This window comes from Gymnoscopelus braueri, assembly GCF_963280865.1.
Source record: "Gymnoscopelus braueri genome assembly, chromosome: 23".
Lineage (NCBI taxonomy): Eukaryota > Metazoa > Chordata > Actinopteri > Myctophiformes > Myctophidae > Gymnoscopelus > Gymnoscopelus braueri.
Genome location: NC_137625.1, coordinates 15,999,759 through 16,026,991, shown reverse-complemented (window position 1 = coordinate 16,026,991; position 27,233 = coordinate 15,999,759). Strand labels below are relative to the sequence as shown.

At 42.2% G+C, this 27,233-nt stretch overlaps 1 protein-coding gene across 1 annotated transcript in view; it reads right to left on the bottom strand.

The window, feature by feature from the left end:
* Positions 1-27,233, bottom strand: part of pcloa (piccolo presynaptic cytomatrix protein a) — a gene marked incomplete at both ends in the record, with an annotated part of 82,862 nt that overhangs the window by 45,546 nt on the left and 10,083 nt on the right. The window lies entirely within an intron of this gene.

Sequence of the window (27,233 nt, the reverse complement as noted above, 5' to 3'; positions counted from 1 at the left end):
TGGTTTGTTTAGGTGTGTCACTGCCATGCCTTATTTCCTGTGTATGCATACATCATTTCCTGTGCAAGCACTAATCTATCTAGTCATATCTGACTGACAGGAATGTACTGTAGGGGCAAACAGCCTCAAATAAAAATAGTATTAAGATAAGTGGTCACACATGTGAGCTTACATGTATAAAGATATACATATAAGAGCTTTTCTAATGTGACATTTCATATTTTTTGAAAAGTATGGAGAACTGACAGGATAGCTGTGGTATAAGCTTGATAATGCACTACAAGCAAGTCAGTCATGCAAACATAACCCCACTTCAAGCCCTTTTCGTCTTGTCATAATAACACCCCTCTATCACTCATATCTGACTTTCTCTCTGTGTATTATCCTACATTGCATATGCACTGCATTACACAAACATGCTCGAAAATGCTTCTATTTGAAGGTCACGCTACGCTTTATATCTCTTAATACTGTAGGTGAACATAGTAGCGTACATCATTTATATGAGGGACTGGTTTGTATTCCATAAAGGTCTTCAAAGATTCCTTGTGGAGAAACAAGTACGTTTGGGTGTAACTGGGTTGTTATTAACACTTCACTGTAATAAATAATAACTTATACTGTAAGTTCAATCCATGGTGGATATTTGTCAGATGAGACACAGCGTGGCTCTAGAGGAATCTAGCCATCTAGAACACTGGTTCTCAATCTTTTCAGGCCATGACCCCCCAAAATAATCATATTTGAACTGGGGACCCCACCCTGACAAGCACTTGGAAATGTAGGAGTTGAGGCATTACATTTAATTTGACACGGTTCCACAGACAAATATTGTGAAAATAGCAGATCTACAAGCTGTAAGGGTAATGACCCTGTGTAACTTATTCTATTTCTAGGCTAGCTTTTTGCATTTATGTAACATAAGAGATAGGCCCATCAATAATGCATGGTAATGGGACAGGGGTTTACCAAGCCATGTCAGAAAGCCTTGTAGGCGGCCTGTGCACAGACATTTCATGGCCAAGCTTGAGCTAACAGAGGCCATGTTTGTGCGTGAGCCTGTCAAGATTACACAGCGTGGACATATATGTTTATGGGAGCATGTTTTTCACACAGCAGTCAAATATATACCCGCGTGATTTTCACACTAAAAGACCGCATCCTAAACCACCTAAACTCTCATCAGTCCTAATTCTAGCACTCAGAAATCACCCGGAACAGCCGTCACCTCAAAGGGCAAGGCATTGGACACAGCTGCTTCGGTTAGGACCCTTTTCTTATTTAGGACCAATTAACCGCAATTATTATTAGGGCCAGAGCACTGGACCAGTCTGATCCATCAGATCTCAGTGTATGTAAAAAAGGTGCTTTGCAACTCGACTGCGCATGGTCAAATCTGCCCTACAGAGTTGCAGCCTGAACACATTTAGGTACCAATATTAAATTATTCACTTAAACCCCAGCATCCGTATTCTGGGGGAAACTTTCGCAGAAAACAGCAGATCTACGAGCTTACAACGAGTCGATATTTAATATAGATCAAAAACAGACAAGACACTATAGTATAAGGCCCTGAGGGACTCCACTCAACAACGTATGGGGTTCAGGGGGTTACAGTGATAGTGCTGGTAGTCTCTCGAGACAGACTGCTGGCTCACACACTTTTCAAACACTTCCCCCATGCAGTCTGTACAATGGAAGCGCTGGAAAGGTTTAAGGCTGTACAGCGGATGCCCCCCCCCCCCCGACCCCCCCAACTTCCGTTTCGTCACGTACATTTTTCCTACTGTGAAGCATATCTAGGTTGCATATCTATGCAGAGCATATCTAGGTTACCCAGAAATGGGTACATTTATACATGTATTTTTAAATATACAGTATGTTCGTGAATGGAAATGACGAACGATGACAACTTCCTGTGCACCGCTTTCACCGTGGCTACTGCCTGTCCAGATGTGGACAAAGGTCTAAGCTGCTTGCATCTTAGGAATGTCTTCAATGTGTTACTTATACTGGAAAGTGCCTTAATCATTTCAGCACCATTTCCTCACCACAGTCACCTGGGAGCCAGTCTGTCCTAAAAGTGCAGAAAATAACTGCTCTTTCAGATAAACGGTACCGTAGCGAGACAGCGAGGCAAGCTGGCACAGCTGTTCTCACCTGCGCTCATTCTGTCCTGTCATGGTTATCTTATGACTGTTGCACAATCTCAGGTGTTCAATTAAATACGCAGGGGCGGCTAGAGGAGGAAGACAACAAGGCCCTGTTGAGGACTGTGATTCAATTGTTGAGGACATTAACAGTCTCATATCCGATATTATTGCACAGCACAACAGGGAAATACATAAGCAATGATTCAAGCTTTCAACAACAGGGGATTTTGAAAAGTACCACATATAAAATGAAAGAAATTGTAAACAGCTGAGACAAATTGCATATAGCAATACTAAAATAAACGCAAGCTTATATCTGTTCGAGTTTCAAGCATAGAGACTCTCTCTCTCTCATACACACGCAAACACACACAAACCTCAAAGGAGTTACAGTAATAGTCAGCATGTTTCCATGTAGCCTTCATACTGATGTAAACACCAAATTTTCCACCCCACTGTCTGTAATCTCAAGTGCGGTGCCACTCCTCTCTCTCTCTCTCTCTCTCTCTCTCTCTCTGACCAGTCATGCCCGTCTCTTCTTTTTAGTTTATTTCCCTCCATCCCCTTCTCTCCCCTTTCTCTACCTCCCCTTTTCCTATAGTATCTCTGCCACACACATCTCTCTCTCTCTCTCTCTCTCTCTCTCTCTCTCTCTCTCTCTCTCTCTCTCTCTCTCTCTCTCTCTCTCTCTCTCTCTCTCTCTCTCTCTCTCTCTCTCTCTCTCTCTCTCTCTCTCTCTCTCTCTCTCTTTCTTCTCTCCCCCCCCCCCCCCCCCGCCACTGTCTACTTGGAGAGGAGCCTATCTGTGCCTGGTGGCTTAACAGGCCTCAGATCTCCTCTGTAGGCTGAATTTAGCATAAACCTTGCTGCTAAGCTGGGCAAAGGGGGGGGGAGAGAGAGAGAGAGAGAGAGAGAGAGAGAGAGAGAGAGAGAGAGAGAGAGAGAGAGAGAGAGAGAGGGAGAGAGAGATGGTACAGGGGTACGGGGGCATGAGAAAAGAGTTGTGTGTGGCAGAGATACTATAGGAAAAGGGGAGGTAGAGAAAGGGGAGAGAGTCATGCACAAATTAAATTCACTTTTAAATTCACTTATTTAATTCAATTATTTAAGAACCCCCCCAAAATAAATTGGGGACCCCCCCGACCCCCAGTGTGGGAACCACTGCATTACATCACACCACACATGACTGAGACCAAAAACATCAGTGAACCTCCTCAGTGAACCTCAGGAGGAGGTTCACTGATGGCATAAACACTATTGCCCCTTGCACCTTAGTATAAATCCACATAATCCACACAGCACATGGTATATACAAGTGTGCGTGCATGTGTATTTGCTATAGTCTACCTGCGGCCTGCGCGCTGCGCGCACGTGTGTGAGCCACCTTTACAGCCTCCCCCCCTCCTCCACCGTGGGAGTTTCTCCAGCATGACCGCTCAATCTATTACACCAGAGAGATCCGGCTGAGAGAGCCGGACACAGAGAGATGCCTGCTGATAAGGACTGATGAGATTCCAGCCAGGCAAACAGCCAGCCAGCCAGCCAGCCTGCCAGCCTGCCAGCCTGCCATAGTCTCTCAGTCAGTTTGTCAGTCAATCTATCACCCAGCCATCTAGTTAGCTGGCAAGCCATAACACCAGCCTTTCAGCCTTTCCAACTCACAGCCAGTTTCAGGGCCTGTCGTCATCGCTGGTGTTTATCGGCACACATCACAGCTCGGCATACGCAGTATACAGAAGATTTAAGGAAAATAGCCGCAGCGCAATGCGCCGTGAGCTTGAACATCTGCTATTTTTGGTGTGCGACACGGTGTGCAAACCAAGATAAACGGTGTCACTCGTGGAAAAATAACCTGTTTTCAGGGGAAAACCCACCCACCCTCTTGTTCTCGGTTGCATATTATTTATTTCATTTACTTTACATCCGTTTCGAGTGCTGAGACATATTTCTGAACATTTCAATTAAATGGTTTAAAAGATGTACATTTTTTATAATAACCACACTAACATGCATGCGCACACACACACACACACACACACACACACACACACACACACACACACACACACACACACACACACACACACACACACACACACACACACACACACACACACACACACACACACACACACACACACACACACACACACAAGTGGATGTGCAGTGACAAAGACAATATTCTGATTGCTGTGAAGAGCAGAATCCCCCTCCAGCCTATTCAGAATGAACTGCAGCTAGAATGTTCCTTTCAGTTTCAATAGTGTTTCTAGCACTAACGGGTCGTTCACTGCTCACTCACAACACAAACGCAATTAAGCCATCAAGTGGACAAGGGTCATCCACAGAGCCTTGTTAAGATAAGAGTGTCACGGCCGTGTGCGCGTGTCTGCGTGCACACATACTGTAGCAGTGTTGAGTTTGAGTGTGTTGATAGCATACACTCACAGCAGAAACACAGCAGCGCGCGCGCACACACACACACACACACACACACACACACACACACACACACACACACACACACACACACACACACACACACACACACACACACACACACACACACACACACACACACACACACACACACACGTGGAAGAAGTACTCACATTATTTACCTAAGTAAAAGTATCAATACCACATTGTAGAGATACTGTTCCAAGTAAAAGTCCGGCATTGAAAATTGACTTGAGTAAAAGGACAAAAGTATAGGAATCAACATACTTAAAGTACCAAAAGTAAAAGTGCTCATTAAGCAGAATATCCCATTTCACAAGTTTTCAAATGTATAAAAATCCTTTGAAAATATAGCAGATCTACAAGCTCACAACGCGTTGCAAAGCGACACTTGTGAGCTTGTAGAGTACTGTATATATATGGCTAAAGTCGTTAATGTATGTAATGTACTAGTAACTTAAGTTTTCAAATAATTGCAGTGGAGTAAAAGTAACATATTTGCCTCTGAGATGTAGTGGAGTAGAAGAAAAGTATTGAAAAATTGGAAATACTCCATTAAAGTAAAAATACCTCAAATTTGTACTTACAGTAAGTACAGTACTTGAGTAAATGTACTTAGTTACGTTCCACCACCACACACTAGCACGCACGCACGCACGCACGCACGCACGCACGCACGCACGCACGCACGCACGCACGCACACACACACACACACACACACACACACACACACACACACACACACACACACACACACACACACACACACACACACACACACACACACACACACACACACACACACACACACACACACACACAAACACACACACACACACACACACACACACATTCTAAGTATTCAAAATGCTTGTCACAACAACTTTCTACAAGGACAAGGTCACACTGACAAGTTCATGACACAAATGAATCATGTGGACCTCGGGATAAAATCTTCCAATGTGCATCTGGGACTTTAAGTGACCAGCCTGTGACATCATCAGTCATCTACGACATCAGTCGTCTCGGACGGATCTATGACCTACATGTATGACTCCAAATGCGGGCAAGGTTTCGGTCCGATCAAAGCACCATTTCCCCAAAAGAATACATCGTACTGTATGTGAAGAAATACATTTTCCACTGATTCACTGGTTTGCGAGATTTAGATTAGACAAACAAACAGACCCTTTTTGGATCGTTACTTTAAAAGCCACAATGTTCCAGGCTTAAATGATGAGGTTGATTACTTGCCGTTTGTCTGATGTTTGTTTTGATCATGTTTTGGGTCTACTGTGTAAATATGTATTACACTGTGTGAATATTTTTTAAATTGTTTATTTTGTGTTGGTCACTCGGGGTGTCGCCTTGTTTCCTTTTTTGATTTATTTGATTTATAAAAGGTCTAACTTATCAAGTGTGTTTCAAGTATTGACAGCTGACAGTTGACAGTACAGCTAGTGGGGGAGTGGTTAGGGCCGTGGTTAGGGGAGGAGTTAACTACTATGTCACTCCCATTTTCACATCCATTTTCTGGGCCCCGGAGGTGTTAAAATTTTTGAAATCTTTGCAGGGTATTTCCTATGCTTTTGGGGTTTCTGGTTCAACAAGTGCCAACAAGTATCTTGTTCAAATATTGTCCAATTTCAATCAATGATACATCATATGAAAGCTTACACCCAGTACTTTCATAATATTCATAAATAAATTATAAATTACCATGGCCCGTTGCGTCTCAAACCATTGTACCCGGTCACATTTGTGCTCACTTGAACATTTTATTCAAATGACATGATGACCTAATAACGTACGGACATGATTGGAACATCAACCATGGCTGTATTTAAGTGTGACTGCTTAGCCGAAATGTTAGACCCTGATGAAGACCTTCTAGTTCGATATATGCGTTGGTCATATTGTTGCCTTGCTCAAAATAAATCTTTAATATATTTTTTCATTAAAGACGGAGTGCCTTGGAATTATTTTCTTGGCAAGTCTGCAGTCCACACCATTTGGGAGTAAAAGACGGGGTGCCGTGATTTTCAGTGATTTTTCCCCCCCTAAAACATAATCATCAGGTATTATGGTTATACTAGGAGGAAGATTGTTTTCAAAAAAGTGTACAGAAAGTGTTAAAATTATGTTTTTATGTGGACATGCCTCCAGTTAATTAAGTTTACCTGGTTCTCACCTTAGCACCTCCTCCACCACCTTAGCACCACCCACCTGTCCTAGTCCCACCTCCTCCTCATGCCCACACCTGTTGTGTTATGATAATGAGGGGGAAGGTATAATTTTACTGTGTCATTAAAGTGCTGTTTTGCTATTGGCACGTTTGACCCTCAAGGTTTCAGCCTCCAGGAAGAAACTCAAAATAGTCAGAGAAGACATAAAACACCATAAAAACACCACCAGGGGGCTTAATGAAGTTCTATCAACCTCATAGACACATGAAAAACAGAAAAAGTGCAAAACCATGGCACCACCTCTTTAAACCTTTTTTGTTCATTATGTTCCTACCTGTAAAGAGCACCTGTCTATTAGAGCCACTGATCCCTGCAGTTCTCTTTTTAGACCCTTTTCTAGATCAGTGGTTCTTAACCCCCCCCCCCCCCCCCACGTGAATTTTGAGGGGTACTCAGATGCCAGTGAAGTGACAGTGAAGTGACAATTTAAGGACTTTTAAGAGCTTTTTAAACGTAAAAAAAAGAAAAGAAAAAAGGCCATTCCTGCATCAAAAGTAATCAACAAACTATACTATAAAAGCTGGTCAAACATTGGCCAAATTGTCAAATAATATAAGAAAGAGGCAAAATATTTTGAAAATAGCCGATCTACAAGCCCTCAACGAACTTGTAGATCTGCTATTTTCACAATATTTTAAGTAAGTCAAACTAAATGTAATGCCTCAACTCCTACATTTCCAATGCTTGTTAGGGTGGGGGGTCCCCAATATAATTATTTTGGGGGGTCTCAGTCTCAGTTCTAGATGGCTAGATTACTCTAGCGCCATGCTGTGTTTCATCTGACAAATATCCACCATGGATTGAAACGCTATTTGATAAATTAAGAAGTCTAAATGATTCCTCCGTGTGCAGGTTATATCTCAGAATCATAAACCGCAGACAGCAACCCGATAAGGCGCTACAGGCTGCGATATGGGTCTGTCCCCCGTTGGCCTCTGCTATTGCATCCCCAGGAGAGTTTAACATTTCACTTTTTTATGGGTTTGATATAGAGCCAGTGCAATGCCAGATTTTACGGTCCGATGCTGATCCTGATTTTGGAGAGTCCTATCTATACCACCGATAACTGAACTTTTGACCCATATTTTGTAAATAAATAGAAATTAAAAAATAGAAATTTAAGTTTCTATTTGAAAATATTTGTACAAGATTCCACTGGACATCTCTCAGTAAAGGTATGTGATAGTTTCAAAATAGTTTTCAGCCACTTCTTGAGATGTGCAATAAAACCCCAGAATATAAAAAATAGAATCATGTAGATCTCTGGATCAATGTGGAAACATGTTGCAGGAGTCTAGCCATCTGGCATTTCTCACCATCCAATGTGTCTGTTGGACTTTTTGTGGCCAGCCTGTGATGTCAGTCAATGGCGCTATGACTCGAAATTTGGGCAAGGTTTCAGCCCGATCCGAATCCCTTTGACTTATATTTCCAAAAAAGTATGAAACAGCCTACTGGCAGTGTGCACAAGAAATTTGGCACAGCTCAGTATTGTGAGATTAGCTTCAGAGACACGGACAGACACAGACAGACGACCCTGTTATAGAAGGCTAGACACCTGTATTGGCAACGCTGTAAGAGCCTGTTCTCGCTAGGAAACATAAAATGGATGTTAATGGCTTTTACTTATAGTAAGTTATGTCTTGCAATATAGTTACTAGCTAAATAGGTATTCAAACAATGCAAATCACACGTACGTAGCTGATATGGTGTCTGTTGGTGCTGGTACACGTCGGTTAGCTCCCTCTTAGACTAGCAAATGAGAACTTGGGTGTTTCCATAATATCTTCTTATGAAGTACAAATGAGAACAATTCATGAATACGTAGTATATATACTACATAACTACGTTACACACTGTATGGCGAGACATAACTTACTATTATGTAATTAGTATCAATTTTACGTTTCCTAATTAGATTGTGTTGGCTGTAAAGACAGGACTATCCCTTTAAGTGTTGTGAAGGCCAGTGCTTTGATTGCAAGAAGGAATCCTGTGAGGGTTTTACCAAACTAAATATAGATGGGATTGACTGGAGGATGAGAGAGAGAAGGGGGGGGGGGTAGTGCAGGGAGAGAGAGGGAGAGGTAGCGCAGGGAAGGAGAGAGAGACAGAGAGAGAGAGACAGAGAGAGAGAGAGAGAGAGGAAAAGAGAGGAGAGGAGAGGAGAGGACGAGAACGTCAGACAGGAAGTACTTGATGACCATCTGAGGTGACATGGCCTCCTGCCACCTATCTTAACCCATTAAAACCAGGAAAGCATCCAGTACCGCGGGGGGGCTGCAGCACCCCCTGCAGCACCCCCTGAAAATAATGTATGAAAAAAATATATACTAATAATAAATGAATACAATTATTAAAAACATTTCCGTTTGTTGTTGGTCCTTATCTGGGGGGGGATTTAGTGCAATATGTGTTCTGGAACCGAATTAAAGTAACAAAAAAAAGGGGGGGGAAAACGGCAAAAGCCACACTAGTTGGGCACACAAGCACATACAGCACCCGTACCCTAAAACATCTTCCCGCGGCTATGAAAGCACCCGTCATAAAATAATGCCAAAAAGCATTATTTTATACTTTGGCTATTCAAAAATAGCAGATATACAAGATCATAGCGTGTCACTTCGTGCCGCGCTATGAGCTTGTATATCTGCTATTTTTTTTAAATGATGATTTTTTTCAAATCTTTGAATCAATGTATTTTTCAAAGCGAATTTTTGTTAACTCAAATATTTGCTTCTGGGGGTCCCCGGAACAAGATATTTTGAGATGGGGGTCGGCAGCCAGATACATTTTTGGGGGTCCTTGACATGAAAAAAATTGAGAACCACTGACATAGAAACATAACATTTTCAGAAAACTGTTTCGATCTATTCTAAAAATGTCTTTAAAACCCTCAGGTCTTAATCGGTTAACAGTATCTCCAACGCTGTGAATCGATCAATAAGACGTAAAACAGGATGGACTAATGACAACGCTCGCTCGCACGCACGCACGCACACACGCACACACGCACACACACACACACACACACAACTTTAACCCTTGCGTCTCTATTTTGTCCCATATTTTGGACATTATATCTCTTTTATATGTAAAAAAAAAACTGACCTCACAAACGCCAGGGTCAGACACTGTCGTACAATAGGGTTCCAGTGAAATGAGATCACTTTTCAAACCACCTAGGAGTGCGGTTCAAATCTGATTCAGGAAAATCTCAGTGTCAGGTGGAAATGTATGTCCTCCAGACTCCAAGACCATTACTTTTCAGAAAAAAATAAAACGTTTCCAATGGATCGAATGTAGTTATAATTTAGTGACAAGCTCTTGTTAAAACTTTTCATTTGTAGAACCTACATACAGACTTAACCACTTTCACATCTCTAAAATAGCAAAAACAGCAGATCTACATGCTCTCGTGTCGTGATGCGCCGAGTTCTGAGATTATAGATCGGCCATTTTTTGCTTCTTTTGTGCAACACTATTGTGTGACGAAGTAGGACATTGATTTACGAGAACAAAACATGAGGTTTCTGCCCGAAAGCGAAGATATGACTCAAATGTTGTGCCCCGGCAGCATTGAAGTCCAGACGTCTAGAATACCACAGAGACTCACAGAGAAAACAAACACATTGTCGCTGTCGGGTGGAAAGCCTCTATGTCCAAAACAGTTGCTTTTCAGGAAATGGAAAAAATAACCGATGAGTTATTGTTTTGTCACCAAGCTCTTTTGTTAATACGTGTCACTGGTTCAATAGAAGGTATTATGTGTGAGATGATATAAATGGAACTGGTTGTTTGTAAGATACTTTATTGTTCATACTTTCATACTTTATGTTGCTCCCACCTTTTTATTTTTTTATCAAAAAATATACAGTTTTCATGTAGCCTATCTCCTATTAAGCTCTCAGTGCCAATGAAATAAAAAAATATGTTCATACTGTGCCAGCAATTTTTTTAAAGTAAAAAAAAAGTGCTCAAGAGCCGAGATACAGCCTTTTTCAGTAATAAGTTAAACAAGAAGTGAATGGAGCAGCAAATCTTCGGATCACGAAATCTTGGGTTCTGAACATTCTTAAAAAAAAAAAAAAAACTCGGGATAACTCGTTCTTGGCACTGAGGGCATTCAGAAAAAACTCGGGATAACTCGTTTATGGCACTCAGAGAGTTAACATAGAACAGCACTTGTGCCTTCCTTTTATCTAATTTACTTATGTGTTTTGTTCATGAAAAATGAATAAAATAAAAAGTGGAGAAAAAAAAGTATGGAATTAATTTACGGAAGAAGAAAAAAAAACGTACAAATTTGAAATATGGAGATACAAGGTTTCTGCCCTATACGACAGCATCAACGACATGTCAATAACAAGGCTCTTCCTGAATGAGAAATGTTTTCCCCCCTGAAACGGTCGCCATGGAAACAGCAGTCAAAGCACATCTGAGTGACGGAGCTATCTTGTCAAAATGAAAGTTTGGAAGGCTGTGCCCTTTTCTCTTTGATGAGGCACGCCGAGAGGCCAACTTAATTATGGTTATGAAACTGAATGTTATGAAATAGTGCAGCATCAGCCGCCTTGCAAGCCAAAAAGGTTCTTTGTTCTAGCCAGTGGTGGAAGAAGTACTCAGATATTTTACTTAAGTAAAAGTAGCAATACCACAATATACAAATACTCTGTTACAAGTAAAAGACCTGTGTTCAAAATGTTACTTGAGTAAAAGTACAAAAGTATTGGCATCAAAATATATACTTAAAGTACCAACCAGTAAAAGTACTAAAATGTTTGAAAATAGCAGATCTACAAGCTCACAACGTGTCGCTATGCGACGCGTTGTGAGCTTGTAGATCGGCTATTTTCGAATAGCCTAGGTATAAAATAGGGCTAAAGTGGTTAATGTATGTTTTATAATATAATAATTTATATCTGCAAAGTAACTAGTAGTAACTAAAGGTTTCAAATAATTGTAGTGGAGTAAAAGTACAATATTTGCCTCTGAGATGTAGTGGAGTAGAAGTAAAAGTACTGAAAATTGGAAATACTCCAGTAAAGTAAAAATCACACTCAGTGTGAAGTGGGCGGTGTGGTCACAGTGGTCATCACAGTGATGGAAGTTCACTTAAAGAAAAGTAATATTGTGGACCAACCATTGTACACCCCTAACTTAAAAAAAACAATAAATGTGTTTTTTTTAAGTGCATAGTCCTATTTATAGGGCTATGCACATGTGTCATGTTTCACTAGCCAATCACAGTCCTGAATAGACTGTGATTGGCCAATCACGGTGCAGGGTTAGGGGGGTACACACTGGTGGCCAATCACAGCGCAGGGTTGGGGGGGTGCAATGTCCAAACCTCACATATAGGGGCGGTTTCACCGCCCAAAAATCACACCCAGTGTGAAATGAGCGGTGTTATCATCACAGTGATGGAAGCTCACTTCAAAAAAATAATAGTAATGTTTTTGAAGTGCGTGGTGCTATTTATAGGTTATGAATGTCGTCATGCGTCTCGCTAGCCAATCACAGTACCCCGTCAAAGGGTATGAATACGTATCAGCCAATCACAGTACAGCGATTCCAACCCCACTTCAAAAATACCTCAAAACTGTACTTAAGTACAGTACTTGAGTAAATGTACTTAGTTACTTTACACCACTGGTTCTAACAAATGCACAGCTGCTTCTGAATCGTTCACATCTCTACTGCCATGCGTTATTATTTGCTCTGACTGACTATTGATTTCATTGTAACATTGTAAGGAGTGCTCTGACGTTTTTACTTAAAGGAGTAGTTCACCCAAAAAATGACTTATTTTCTATCAATTGCACACCCCGTGAAGCCTTATATTCACGGTTTTGTTTTTGTCACATTCCTAAGCTAATAATTTGATTCCCGTCTCCTACCGGCTGTATCCAGTAGGAGACACAAAGTAGATTATTTCTGTCTCCTACTGGAAATACACCCGGTCATCAAATGCCGATTTGGGTGCTTATTGTGTTTGCTGGCACAGGCTACGATCAAATTTACATTGACTGCTATGTAACTATGAACAGCTATATCAGTTCTGTGTGCCTCTGCCAGGGCTTGTGTGTGTGTTGTCTCTTTCCTGTGTTGCTGCTCTGATAGTTCTCGGTCGGTTGGACCTGTACTGTATGTGTGTATGAGAAGTCAAGTGGCTGTCTTTGACGTCAACTCTCACGCTAGTCACGACGACCTCACTTTAATATAATACATCATAACATATCGGTTAATGTAACGTTTGTGGAGTCTCGCTCCAGTCCCGCCGGTCAGGTGAGTTTTCCCACAGCGGAACCAGTGTGAGATGCCTAGAGTCCAACACCTCAGACAGCCCTGTTGCCTAGGGCAACTAGTTGAGGGGAGGTATGTGCCATGCTCAATCGATTGGAAGTGATGACACCTGCGTGCTGGTCAATCTGAAGACAGCTGTGCTGAGTTTACAAAAGGTGCTCGCTCTTCCTCATTCACTCTCTCCCTGCAGGGATACACTGTCCGGCGATAAGCAATGTTATTATATTGTGTTGTTTTACAAACATCATTGTTGATGAAGCCTGCATTGTTTACCTTCAAACCTACTAATCCCTGACTTGGAAAGACTTTACGTTTGTTTTGCATGATATGCAAGCACCCCCCTCCCTGAACATTGTACATTTTCCTTTAATAAACTGTGCTTAAGCCTTGAACTGCCTCTGTCCTCTGTGCTGGGTTGGGGTCAGACGCCACACATTAAACAATAAATCACACCCAGTGTGAGTAAGCGGTGCCTACTCTGTTTGATGAGTGTGTGCTGTCATTCAGGCGGTACAAATATATTTGATGTGTGGGCGCTGGCATTCAGACGGTACTACTCTATTTGATGTGTGGGTGCTGGTATTGAGGCGGTACTAAAAGAGTATTTATACTCTTTTTATCAACTTTTAACAACTCATTCACTGCCACAATTATTGCTGGCCGTGTTTGCCCACTGCCAGAGATTTTTCATCGAAAAAAAAAAAGTACTCAGGAGCCAAGATACAGAATTTTTGAGTTAACAAGGAAGTGGATGGGAGTCTAGATCTTCGAAAAATCATATCTCCTTGGTCTTTGGGTCAAATTTGAAAAAAAAAAAAAAAAAAATTGGAAAAAATTAAAATTACGTTTTTTTATGTCAGTGGCAGGATTGGTAAACGGGAATAATTACGTCAATTACGTCAGTGGCAGTGAATGAGTTAAGTATTTTTACTCATTTTAACTATGTTTAAGTATTTTTACTCATTTTAACAACGTGTTTGTGTGTGCGGGTGCGTGCGTGCGTAAGTGCACGCATGCGGGCCAGCCTGTGTGTGTGTGTGTGCATGTCTTTAAGTGGCGCATGTGTTGCACTGTGTCCTGTTTGTGTTTAATTAGTGTAACTGGTTGCATCTTTGTGTTGCAATCAGCTGCAGCTGTTGAGGCCATGCTCGGACAAACGGAGGGACAAACACACACGGTCAAGTGTAGAGCGGCTGGCACCGCTAAAAAGTACCTCATGAATGCATTTCTGACACACAACAGATAAGAGCCCTGAATGTGTCTCTTCTCTTTGGTAAATGAGTAACAAGATATGTTGGTCCCTTGTGGTTTGGTGTCCCCCCTCTTTGGAAATGAGAGACAGAGGAAGAGAGGAGAGGAGACAGACAGAGAGAGAAAGAGGGAGGGAGGGAGGGATAGGGAGAGAGATCTGTCTGGAGGTACCAGACAGTCCTCTATGTATCCTGAGCAAGGAGGCATTAGGAGGGAGACGGCTTAAACATCAGCGTCACTTTATTGGATTCAAAACCCATATTATACTGTCAGAGCCAACACTTTAACACAGTCTGCCTGTGTGACAATATCTATTTGAAATTAAGTTACCACTTTCACCCCTTAAACTAAAGACACTTGAAGACAGTCTTCAGTTTCTATTCATGAAAATGCATGTGTTGTATTTCAATGAGTTAAGCCTAATTTATTCTCTGATGCATCAGCGACGTGTTATGAGCTTGTAGGTGTGCTATTTTCGGCGTGCAAACTGCAAAGTATGAATCAAGCTTAATGGGAAATGATTCAGAAATTAAAAGTACTGTAAAATTACTGTACATCTTCAACCCATCAGTCAGTATGTTCCACAAATTGTGAGATTAAATATTTTAAAATGTTCGGCTATAGTAACATGACCAAAATAGGGACGCCAGGTTGAAAGTGATAAAAAAAAAAGCAGTTGTGCGGTGCCCCTCACACCTGCTACAGACATTGTAGCTTCCGCCTCACTCATAGCCCGTAGCCATATTCTCCTACACTGGAAAAGCCCAAGCCCCACCTCCACCCCATCCTGGCTCAAGGACTTAATGTCATTTCTGTCATCTGAAAAGGTAAAGTACTCTCTAGTCTACGAGACTCAATTGCCAATTTTTATGATAGATGACAACTGCTAATCACACCCTCACATCCCTTGACCCAGACGGATCCTAAAGAAATACTCCTTCTCTGAGGTGAGCACCTCAGATACTCCGATGTAAATTTCTCCCCATTGTATTTTGGTTATTAATTAATTAATTAATGTTTGTTTGTTTTTGTTTTCCTTTTCCTTAGTTGTGATGGCTGTTGTTGTTTTTCTTGGTCACGTTCAGTCCTGTCTGTGTTTTGTTATGTCCCATAAAAGTAAAAAAGAATCATGGTGATTAGGTTATCAATGATAAATAACCCTCTAAGTCTCACCAATAAAAAAACGAAACCGACATATCGGTTGGGCTCTAGTGTGTGCACGTGTGTGTCTAGTCGGTCTACAGTTGTAAGATGGCGTTTTAGAGGAAAGAAAAGAATCGATGGAGATTGTCAGAAACATAACTCTGCTTTATCTCTGAGTTTTTAAAGAAAGACAGAGTCATTAGACATGACAACAGGTTGTAACAGACTGGCCTCTGTTCTTTTTTTGTTGTTTTTTGTTACCCATTAAGACCTGAGGCCGATTCTACAAATGCCTTCTAAATCAGTAGTTCTCAAACCTTTTCATGCCAAGGACCCCCACATGATATATATTTGGCCGCGGACAGTGCTTAATTAACGCCAGAGCTGGCTGGAGCTCGGCTCCGGAACCTGCCTCCTGCGCTACGGTACCTCTAGAAGGCGTTCCGTCACCTCAAATGCACATACAATAACACGTTTTTATTTAGGCTATGTATTATCAATTCAGCTTTCACATTTTCCCTTCAATATCCCTTCCTGCAATGGAAAAGGACCGTGGATGAAATTAGACTAAGTTAGGTTTGTAAATCTTCACAATAACCACTTTATTATTCGCCCGTGAGCCGGGTGGTCTGAGTCCTACCTCATTACGCTACTTTACTTTGGTCATGAGCTCCGGCACCTAATCATTTACAAATTTAGCACTGGCCGCGGCCCTTAGAAGAGAAGATTTGATGAAAATTTCAAAATCATTCAAAATGTTTCACATACTTCCAAGATTTTTCTTCAAAAATAGCAGATGTACAAGCTTGCAGCGTGGCACGAAGTGTCGCGCTTTGAGCTTGTACATCTGCTATTTTTGAGAACCACTGTTCTAAACCACTGTTCAAAATCCTTTCAGTTTTCTGAAAAACTTAAGTTGCTATATATATCAATATATATACAGTACAGCTAAAATCTAAAATGACACAGATGATTTCCTGGTTTTAATGGGTTAAGTAACTTCAGCAAGAGGAGCAGAGGAGGGGGAGTAAAAGTAGCCCATGTGCTGAATTTAATCAGGGTTTTTAAACACCGCCACTGATGACAGGGTGCATCCTTAACCCAACTGAAACTAATGATGCATCTCCAAACGCACACCCTAAATGAGGAACATTTTAAATATAGAAATCATGATTTATTAAAAGCTGCTCCTGCCACACTGGTTCCCCTACCCAAATAATAATGTGTGATGTTGTGATTTTTCCTTTTATTAGTTTTTCTTTGTTGATGGTAAATTCCGCCATCAGGTGTTGTTGGCGTGACTCATTCAGATATCTGACTCATGAGTGCTGAAGCTAAACAGCGCATTAGTGGGGGAACGCACCCACATTGGTCCCTGGAAACGTAGGAACCTGGAAACAAGTGGTTAAGACCAGCTGGTAAAAATTATAAAAATCTAGTTTATTGCTATGTTGTTGCTATCGATTGAATAATCGCTAAGAAGATCATCGATAGTTGGAGCCCTACAGTACGTACATCATTAAGGATGATCCATCTTTCACACTTATTTGTCATGAGTGTCACTTCAGCAGGCATTTCCTGGTTCATTAATGGCATTTATTCAGAAAACCTGTGTTAGAAGGTCTGTATCAGGAATGAGTGCTGGAACTGTCTGTTTGAGATGTAAACAGCTTGCACAGAACAGGACCCCTGCAGGTGTGTGTGGGTGTGTGTGTGCCTGTGCCTGTGGCTGCCTGCCTGCCTGCCTGCCTGCCAGCCGGCCTGCGTGCGTGCGTGTGTGTGTTGGGTTTTCTGCCTGCTTCTCTGTCTCACCAGGATCCAGAGTTTTGGCACAAATAATTTCCTGGCTCCTGTCCTTTGTGTTCTTGGCACACCAAACACTCGATGGCTAAAATATGCCTCTCGCCAAGCCCCCAAGCCCGGGTAAATGAGATGGAGGATAAGTGGATCTTATGCTCCGGCATGGAGTGGAGCGGGCTATGTTCAAAAAACATAAACACACTACACAGGGCATACATGGGAACCGTTTAGTGTTTGGTTCAATCATAGTAATTTGAAATAAATATGTATAAAACGGGTTGGTCAAATCAATGCAGTCTGACTGGTTGTTGGTGTGGTATCCCAGCAAGCACGGTCAGGAACCGGACAAATCAGTGACTCGTTTGGGGCCAGATCAAGTCAAACCAAGACTAGTCAGATCTGGCCCAGAATATCACCTAATTTCAACCAACATAAATCCTGCCCACGAAGACGGACTTCCTGGATGAATCAGAGAGAGTCCGATCGAGGCCAGATCAAGTCAAATCATAACTAGTCAGATCTGGCCCAGAATGTAATCTTATATTTCAAATAACAAAAATCCCACAGACAGAATACTTTGCCACTAATAATGAACTAGTTGTAATATTGTTAAAATGACGTATTTTTCAATCCTGGTCTGTTCTGATTATTTGACAGCCTTACTAGCCTTACTATCAAGTAATTGCGTTGATTTACAAGCTGTTGTCATAGGCATAATGCATACATTTACTTGCAACCATTATCCCCAATGGCAGTTGCAAGGAGTTGCATTGGTGTGGACTGGCCTTAAAACTGTTTTGTTGCAAGGAGTTGTGACTAGTTGCATTCTGGCCTTTAGCTCAGTGGTTCTCAACCTGTGGGTGATCTGGGGGGGGGGGGGGGATCCCCAGATGACAGTGGAGTGACAATTTAAGGACTTTTCAGACCTTTTTAACACCTAAAAAAAGAAAAAGGATTTAACGAACTATAGTATGAAAAACTGGTCAAACATTGGTCAAATTGTCAATATAACAAAGAGGAATTGTTCATTATAACAAAGAGGCAAAACCTTTGAAAATAGCCGATCTACAAGGTCAAAACGTTGTGAGCTTTTTTCACAATATTTATCTGTGGAACCGAGTCAAACTAAATGTAATGCCTCAACTCCTACAATTCCAAGTGCTTGTCAGGGTGGGGGGTCCCCAGTTCAAATATGATTATTTTGGGGGGCCGCGGCCTGAAAAGGTTGAGAACCACTGCCGTAGCTGGTGATAGCAGCAGCTATTTGCCCCTCAGATATGAAGCTGACACACCACGCCCCGATAATCCTTTTCTCTCACATAATTACATTTAGCCTCTCCGTGTACCATCTTCTGGGTGACTGGTGCACTCTCCTATCCACACACACACACCACCTCTTTTTAACCCATTAAGACCTGAGGCCGATTCCACAAATGCCTTCCATATCAGGAGTTCTCACACTTTCAAGATTACAAGCTCACAAAGTGTTGCAAATGCAACGCTTTGTGAGCTTGTAGATCTGCTATTTTCAAATAGCTGTATAGTGCTCATGTAGCCTAGTCGCTTCTTTTGGGCTTGTTTTCAAAGAACTGGCTGCTTATTTCTCTCACAGGGTCTGGCAATAATGGTTCTACGGCTCTAGACGAGAGCCTACGTGAGACATAACATCACACTTTTGCGGATTTCCCTGTAATGCACGTTTAGATGGAGACGCGAGGTTGAGCGTTTTCAAATATTTCCACCCTGGAAGGTGGTTTCACTTTGTTGCGGATTCAAGCCCGGCAAACACCGTTCCCGTGTAAACGGACGGCACCTCTGATACTTTATTTTGCCATTTTCTGTAGAGACGGTCCTCGTGTAAACGGCACCTAAGAAAGGGGAGGAGCCCTACCGAGTACCTGTTTCTACACAAAAAAGGAGGTGGTGCCCCTAGAGGCACCTTTTTACCGAATGGGTTCCCAGATTACTCGTGCATGCACGCACGCACGCACACACGCACACGCGCACACATATTAACCACTTAAGACAAACAGCGATTTTAGAAAACATTTACACTTGTTAGAACATGTTTCCCAGACTCATTTTAATGAACAAAACATTATTTAAGAGTATGTTAATACAATACAACTAGTTACATCTGCAGTGGTTGGAGGTGGTCTCCCTACTCTTTCATTGAGACATTCAGACCTTGGTGTTGGTTGGGTAGGACATCTACTGGTTGACGATGTCAATAATTTATTTTAGTTTATTGTATTTGTATGCTGTTTTTTTATGCTCTATGGACCCCCTGAGTGTCTGAAATAAAGTTTGAATTGAATTGAATTGAATAAAGTTATATGAAGCACCGTAATGGCGATTGGGTTGAGAATGGACACTAGATGCACTGCCAGCTATAGGCTATTTTAGTCTGGACATCGTTGCAATTACTTTTCTACATCAGAAGGAGACATAAAACTTATGGATGGTAGCTTTTTAATTTCTAAAAGTACCACCTCTTGGAAAGCCTTCTGGCCGTGTGGGGGAGGGGGGGACTGCAGTTAGCTTGGGGCAGCAGGCTTCAGAAAGACCCTTTCAATGGAACAAATATGAAAGAGGGAACACAAAAGATCAGAGAGAAAGAGAGAGAGAGAGAGAGTGAAAGAGTGAGAAGAAGAAATGTATGGAGAGAGAGAGAGAGAGAGAGAGAGAGAGAGAGAGAGAGAGAGAGAGAGAGAGAGAGAGAGAGAGCTAGCTGCCCTGCAGTTGTTTGTGTTCTTCACGTCATTCGTGGTTCTTTTGTGGCTGCGTCTATTTTTGCACATTTCATTTAGTTTATCCTCCAGGGCATGAGGGCGGCGCCAAAGAGAGAGACGGGACACCACTGGACAGTGCGGAGCAAGCAAAACGCAAACAAACACGCTTCACAGATTGGGACACATCGCTGTGGTACACAACAGACGCACAGCAACAATCGTTGTAGAGACAGGTCGTCTCTACGAGGAAGAGGTGCTGGATTAGGTCACCATGAACAGGGTGTGGAAGTGTTGCTGCTGCTCAGTCATGTCTGGCTGTGTTACAGTCATACTACTGTCAAGCTGTCGTGGAGCATGCGCGTGCGTGTGTGTGTGTGTGTGTGTGTGTGTGTGTGTGTGTGTGTGTGTGTGTGTGTGTGTGTGTGTGTGTGTGTGTGTGTGTGTGTGTGTGTGTGTGTGTGTGTGCGTGTGCGTGTGCGGGATCATCTATCTGTGGAGGAAGACGGTTCATGGTGTGAGAGGGAAGTGTCGACACGAGCACAGAATAACAATGAAGGAACACAGAGCACATGAAAGACCTTAGCGTGTGCGTGTGCGTGTGTGTGCGTGTGTGTGTCACCTCTAAGAGACATGGCAGGAAATGGACGGCTAGGATGAGCAAAGGAGCCTACACATGCACATGCACACACACAGACACGCACACGCACACGCACACACACACACACACACACACACACACACACGCACGCACCAGCCTCAGAAGTGACTCAAGCATCCTGCAGTCTACTCTATAGGGAGTCTGATAAAGTACTTCAGACATCCAGTTCCCCAAAAAACAGCCTGGAGCAGATGGATCAAACTAAAATAACGAAACCAGACCGAACTACGATGTTTAAAATGTAGCCATTTATAGCAGACTCTCCTATCCACCGGCGACTTAACAAGAGTGAAAGGGTAAATGGCGTGAACCCTAATCACCACGCGACAGTCTCAGCACACGAGACAGTCAGAGAACAAGAGAACAATGACGAGCTTCAAAGAAACTACTGTCGGATACCAGGTAAAGATCAAACCTATAGCATGTGTCTAAATCAGTGGTTATCAAAGTGGGCCAGGGACCCTCAGGGTTTCTTGAGGGGGTACCAAATGGACCCTTACAGGTCTAATAGCTCTGAACCTTACAGGTCTGTAACTCTGAGAGTGTACAAATTGACGCTCTCAGGCTTATGGGGTCTTTGAGATTAAAACGTTTGAGAATCACTGGTCTAAACAACATTCAACTTTCTTAGCCTTTTGTTCTGGGCCAAATCTAAATAATGAAAAAATGTGATCGAGTAGCCAACTGTACAGTATACAAGGACAAAGGAGTGCCAGGGGGTGAGGTGGAGACTAAAGAGGTGAGTTTTCAGAACTAATATCTGATTGGTCAGGTATACTCTCTATCTCGATATGTTCTTTCTTTCTTTTTTATTCACATCACAGATCCAAAAATGCACTTTCATTAGGGCTATGGATGGACTAATTTCAAATTATCCTGTCTTGGAGACTCATGAAAATATGTTTTGTTATAAATTACATTGAGATGATAATTATGCTTAAGAAATAGTTTCATGGTGGTGATATTAAAACATATAGTTTTTGTATTGCAACAATACAGCACTTTTCAAGCGAATCGAATCGACCGGGTCCACTGCTTTAGATCATTCCGCACTCACTGTATGAAATGGTGATTGCCAGGTTGTCGCCTACTCCACTACATATCGAAGAAGGATTCAAACCTGTGGGATGTAGTTGGATTGCTGTGGTGTGGTGGGTGGAATAAAGCTGTATATCTGAGCCCACTCTTCTCAGTTACGATGCTTTGGTTCAAGCTAGTTAGCACGGCGGTGCCTCTCCCACATTATGTAAGGCAGGCTAGTCCGAGTAGCATGTTTGTTACAGGCGGATAAGGGCAGGATGACACAGAGCCTGAGCTACAGACCGAAGCTTGAGTGACTAGCAGTGGATAGACACACTCTTCTGTCTCTCATCAAAGTGAATTCAAGTGAGAGGAACAGAGGAACCGATGGCAACACAACAGGAGGATCTGGCAGTACCACCGTGTTCAGAGAAACAAAGAAGAGAAAAGAGGAGAAGCTGTTAGAAAAAGAAGGGGCGGTCTACAACGTGATGGCAGTAGAGCCTAGAAGGAAGGAAAGACTTAAAACAGGAAATCTGAGATGTTGAGATTGGACAGTAGCATCAGAGAGAGAGAGAGAGAGAGAGAGAGAGAGAGAGAGAGAGAGAGAGAGAGAGAGAGAGAGAGAGAGAGAGAGAGAGACATTAGATAAAAACCACTAAGCACCCTGGGTGCCTATTCTTGCCACTAATATTGATGAGGATTAAGCAGTAATACCAGAGTCTAGGAAAAGGTCTTGGTAGAAATGGTGCAGGCTTCCGGTTACCCTTTTAAAGCCCTTAAGGAGGCAGAGATTACTGATTCTGTCTGTGTCTTACGTACACACTGAAGTCAGCACAAACACTCACACACTCACACACACACTATGTGCCACACAAAATGGGACGGACAGACAGACTTTTGGGTGATCCGTCTGTCCGTCCATCCATTCTTCCACCCAACCACAAACACACGCGCACATGCGCAAACCATTGTTTTGCATAGCCAGACGATCTGCCGAAACATCTGGGGACATATAAATTCATTGTAGTAGGTCCTAGAACAGCTACTGAAAAATTACTACTGCTTTGAAAACCAATCCTGATACCGTCCCAATACAGAGGACTGTCATCGGCCTAAAGTCTTTGGCATTGGTTCCAAAATGCAGTTATTATTTATTTATTTGTATCTCCAAATTGTTCTAGCCCCAGAACGAATTTAAATGTCACCGGATGTTTCGGTAGATGAATTTCTCCCATCATCTGGCTACGCGAGACCAGTCAAACCCACTTGAGGACTTTTGTCTTAGACAAACTATACCCACTAAATAAAATAACTCTTTCCAATACAGCGCCAACTAAACCATCCCGCAGACCCAAACCAATCTAAAGTAAACACTAACACAGCACGGCTTCAGCAGACCCTCACTCACACATCTCTTTTCATAAAACGTATTATTCAATTCTTAGACACTCGCACTGACCCACATACCAACGTCAAACAAATGAATCCTTGCCGACAGCCAGCATTATGGCAGGGAATGACACAGAAGTGAGGCACGGCGCTCAGGGGGCGGATGACTCAACCGAGGCAGTGTGTGTGTGTGTGTGTGTGTGTGTGTGTGTGTGTGTGTGTGTGTGTGTGTGTGTGTGTGTGTGTGTGTGTGTGTGTGTGTGTGTGTGTGTGTGTGTGTGTGTGTGTGTGTGTGTGTGTGTGTCCCCGTCCATTTGGGCATTCAAGTAGACTGAACATCCACACATCCCCTATGAGTTGCTGCCGTGGACACAGTGACTCATATTATTCATCTATTGCTCATTACAAAGACAGAGTTTAATTCACTGAGGGTTTTACTGTGTGGGGAACCTCTTTATATTCTAGCTGCTAGTGTGACATCCGCCACCACAAGGATAGGACTGTGAACAGTTTAAGCTAAGGTAGAACCTGAATGGAAGAAATACACCATTCACCTTGAGGACATTTCAATGTTTTCAATTTGTAAATTCAGTCGTGATGAATGAATCAATATTACATTGAATACTTCCTTCCTGCATATGAAACATTTTAAAGACACCAAGTCTAAAAACAATATTGTTATTACAAACATTATGTGCAAATGAAAAAGGCTTTCAGACAGCTACATACATTATTTGAATCCCCCTACCAGACGTGGAATTTCATCATTTTAGAGGCAAGGGCAGGAAGGCCCTGACATTTTTCTGTGAAATAAATAATTAAAACAGCTGTTTATTTCCCCAAATAATTCATTTGAATTGAAAAATTACCAATATTTGTCGAAAGTACTGAGTCAAAAGTTCATATACCCGCCGTGGACTAATGAGAATGACTGACTCATTGGAAGATGGGAGTCAGGGGGAGTTAAGAATTCTGAACAAAACAAAAACCAACGGGACAGAGGTATAGTACGTTACAATCAGCTATGGAAATGTATGCGTGGCATCAAGGCCACTGTGGCCTCAGGTCATCTAAGCTTTTGAGGGGCAGAAGGCCAAACTGAGGAGTGACGGCGGCCATGCCATGGAATCTCTGCCCTGCCCCCTACAAATAGCACCCTACCATGGAAAACATTGTTTCAGTCTCACTAATTATTGATCATTTTATAATTTAGCCCCTATCACTTGTTGGCATTTGCACATTATGTGAAATTCATAGCCATCCTATGAGGAGCAGTGGCTGCTATTAATACAGTGCCAAGGGAGCACTTAGGGGTTAAGTGTCTTCAACACATAGTCTGAACGGATCGGGGAGGGGGGGGGCGAACCGGTGACCTTACGATTCCCAGACGGCCTCTCTCTACCCACTCATCTATGGCCATCCTGTACAGCCTCCCACACTGTAGTGACATAATTGTTTTCCTTCATCCTTTTACATAGAGCTCAACAGTGTGGTGCCGGAAGTTAAAATCCCATTCATTTTCTGCATAGAGTACGGAGATATTTTTTCTAACCGAGGTTGTGTGGACAGAATTTTAACGGAGGTGGGAAATATCCGTTTAGAAAAAGATCCATATATATAGTATACTGTATGTGTAATAATGAGAATGATTTTAAACTCTTGTTTGATTGGAAGCATTGGAAACACATGCACAATGGTTTATGCGTTAAGTAGTTCCTTCATTCTTACAATGATGTGTCTTATTATAACATCGCCTTTTTTGCATTTTCCAATTCTTTATATGGACAGAATGATTCATCGGGCCAGTGGTTGGCCTCATTCCAGGCTTAAAACTCTTATATAAAGATTTTCTGAAACGTTTATGGAGTTGGGAAATTCTCTTCCGGTGCCTGAGCCAGTCTAAAGGTGGGTGGTCACTGCTGAGCTCTATTGGGCTAACAGTAATATGCATACTGTTTATCTTGAACAATGCTAACACATCACTACCAGTGCTGGCATAGCAAGTGGCGTGCTAATATGCTAACATGACCTTTGGCTGTGTGCGCTGCTTTGCGATTGGTCTACTTTTGAGGTATATACCAACCAGACCTATTCTAGATAGCTGGCCCCTTCAGCACCACGCTAAAAAAAAGTTAAATAAATAAACAACTTGCACTATAATTTCACGATTAAAGTTGTGGTGATCTTAGAGCTTCTAATCTATGGCCAATTAGACCATCAGTAGCTTTAATGATGAGCTCTCCATAATGTAACTACGCTTTTCCCCATGCTTGGCCTCAATTAAACGAAAATGCAGTTCATCTTCTCATTAACAGAGCAAGAGTGTGCCTCAAGGAAAGATCAAGTGTGTAATCGTGTCAGTCTGTAAACAAAATAGCAGCCATTTTGTTAGTTGAGCCGCAAAGCGCTTGCGATACTACTGAGGTGGTGTTTATTTACATAATGTATGTATGTGTGTATGTGTGTGTGTGTGTGTGTGTGTGTGTGTGTGTGTGTGTGTGTGTGTGTGTGTGTGTGTGTGTGTGTGTGTGTGTGTGTGTGTGTGTGTGTGTGTGTGTGTGTGTGTGTGTGTGTGTGTGTGTGTGTATGTATGTATGTATGTATGTATATCCTACTATAAAATGAAGAAACCTCTCTCTGTCCGTAACCACATTTTCTCCTCAGTGGGTTGACCGATTAATGTTATCTGGCATCTAAGTTGCAAAGCAACCCTTGACAGCCCATACATGGAAACAGAGTCCTATCTGATTGTATTAAACATGTTAAACTCACCAAGATTGCAGCTGTTTGGAAAGCTTGGGTTATCCTCTTTGTCAAGTCTTTGTTTCATAAAAATCCACCGAAGACATCTTACTTTCTGTCAATAAATTCTGTGCAGGTGATTGGTGTTTGAGTTTGGAAGCACTCGTTGGAAATCACTCAATGGTCCTGCGTACCACTTGTTTCGAAATTGCACATAATGCAGGAGGCAGCGTTATTGAAAACGAGCGCTTCCAAACTCGAACACTTAGAAAAAATCACCTGCACAGAATTTATTGACAGAATGTAGCACATAACATGTCTACGGTGGATTTTTATGAAACAAAAATACAAGAAACAGATACAAGAGGACAACCCAAGCTTTCCGCACAGCTGCAATATTGGTGCGTTTAACGTCATTTAATACAATTTTCGGTTTCAATGAATGGGCTGTCAAGTATTGGTATTGCAACTTAGTTGCTTGCGGCTACTGGATTCCTGCAGTCCTGGCAGGTGTTAATTTGGGACCCTGAGTTAGTCACAGACATTCCCCCATTATTTTTTGTAATATGGAATGTGTTCCAGGGGCCACAAGAAAGCTCCCTTGGGCTGGATATGGTCCGCGGCCCACCAGTTGTATATCACTGGTCTAGGACATACAGTAGCCTGCTAGCATGCTGCATGTGAGCATAGAAATAAGTCTTTCTTTTAGAAATATAGCAAAACCTCACTTGCCCTTTCTTAGATCGCAATTGTCAAAAACAATATGCAGAACACAGTATAGAACCATCAAAAATATAAAATGCACTGACACCCACTGTACGTTAATTACTTGACATGATGCGATACTTAATGGTTATAAAACTACAGAACCAAGACGGCTACAGTTGCCTTTACAGTTCCAAAACATGCTGAACCGACAGTACATACAGTATGATTCCATGTCTTCGGCACTGAACACAAACACTTATAATGGAAGGAGGACAAGCGGGCCAAAAGTGTTTAGTTTCAGTGTCACCAATGAGCAACGTTGTGTGTGACAGACACACACACCCACCCACACCCACCCACACACCCACACACCCACACACACACACACAGTGTTAAATTACAGTTAGGTGTCAACTGTTCCAAGTGGAGTCCTCCTCAGTGATGAGACGTCCACTTAGACACCCTTTATTTACCTACATTAACCCTTAATTAGAGCTTAATATTAGGAGAACTGTCTCTTTGAGATTCAACACAATTGACCGCAAGCCACTGCCTCAGGTGTTACATACAGTACTGTAGCGCACGCGTCGTTAAGTTAGGTTAGGCAAAGAATGGTGTTGG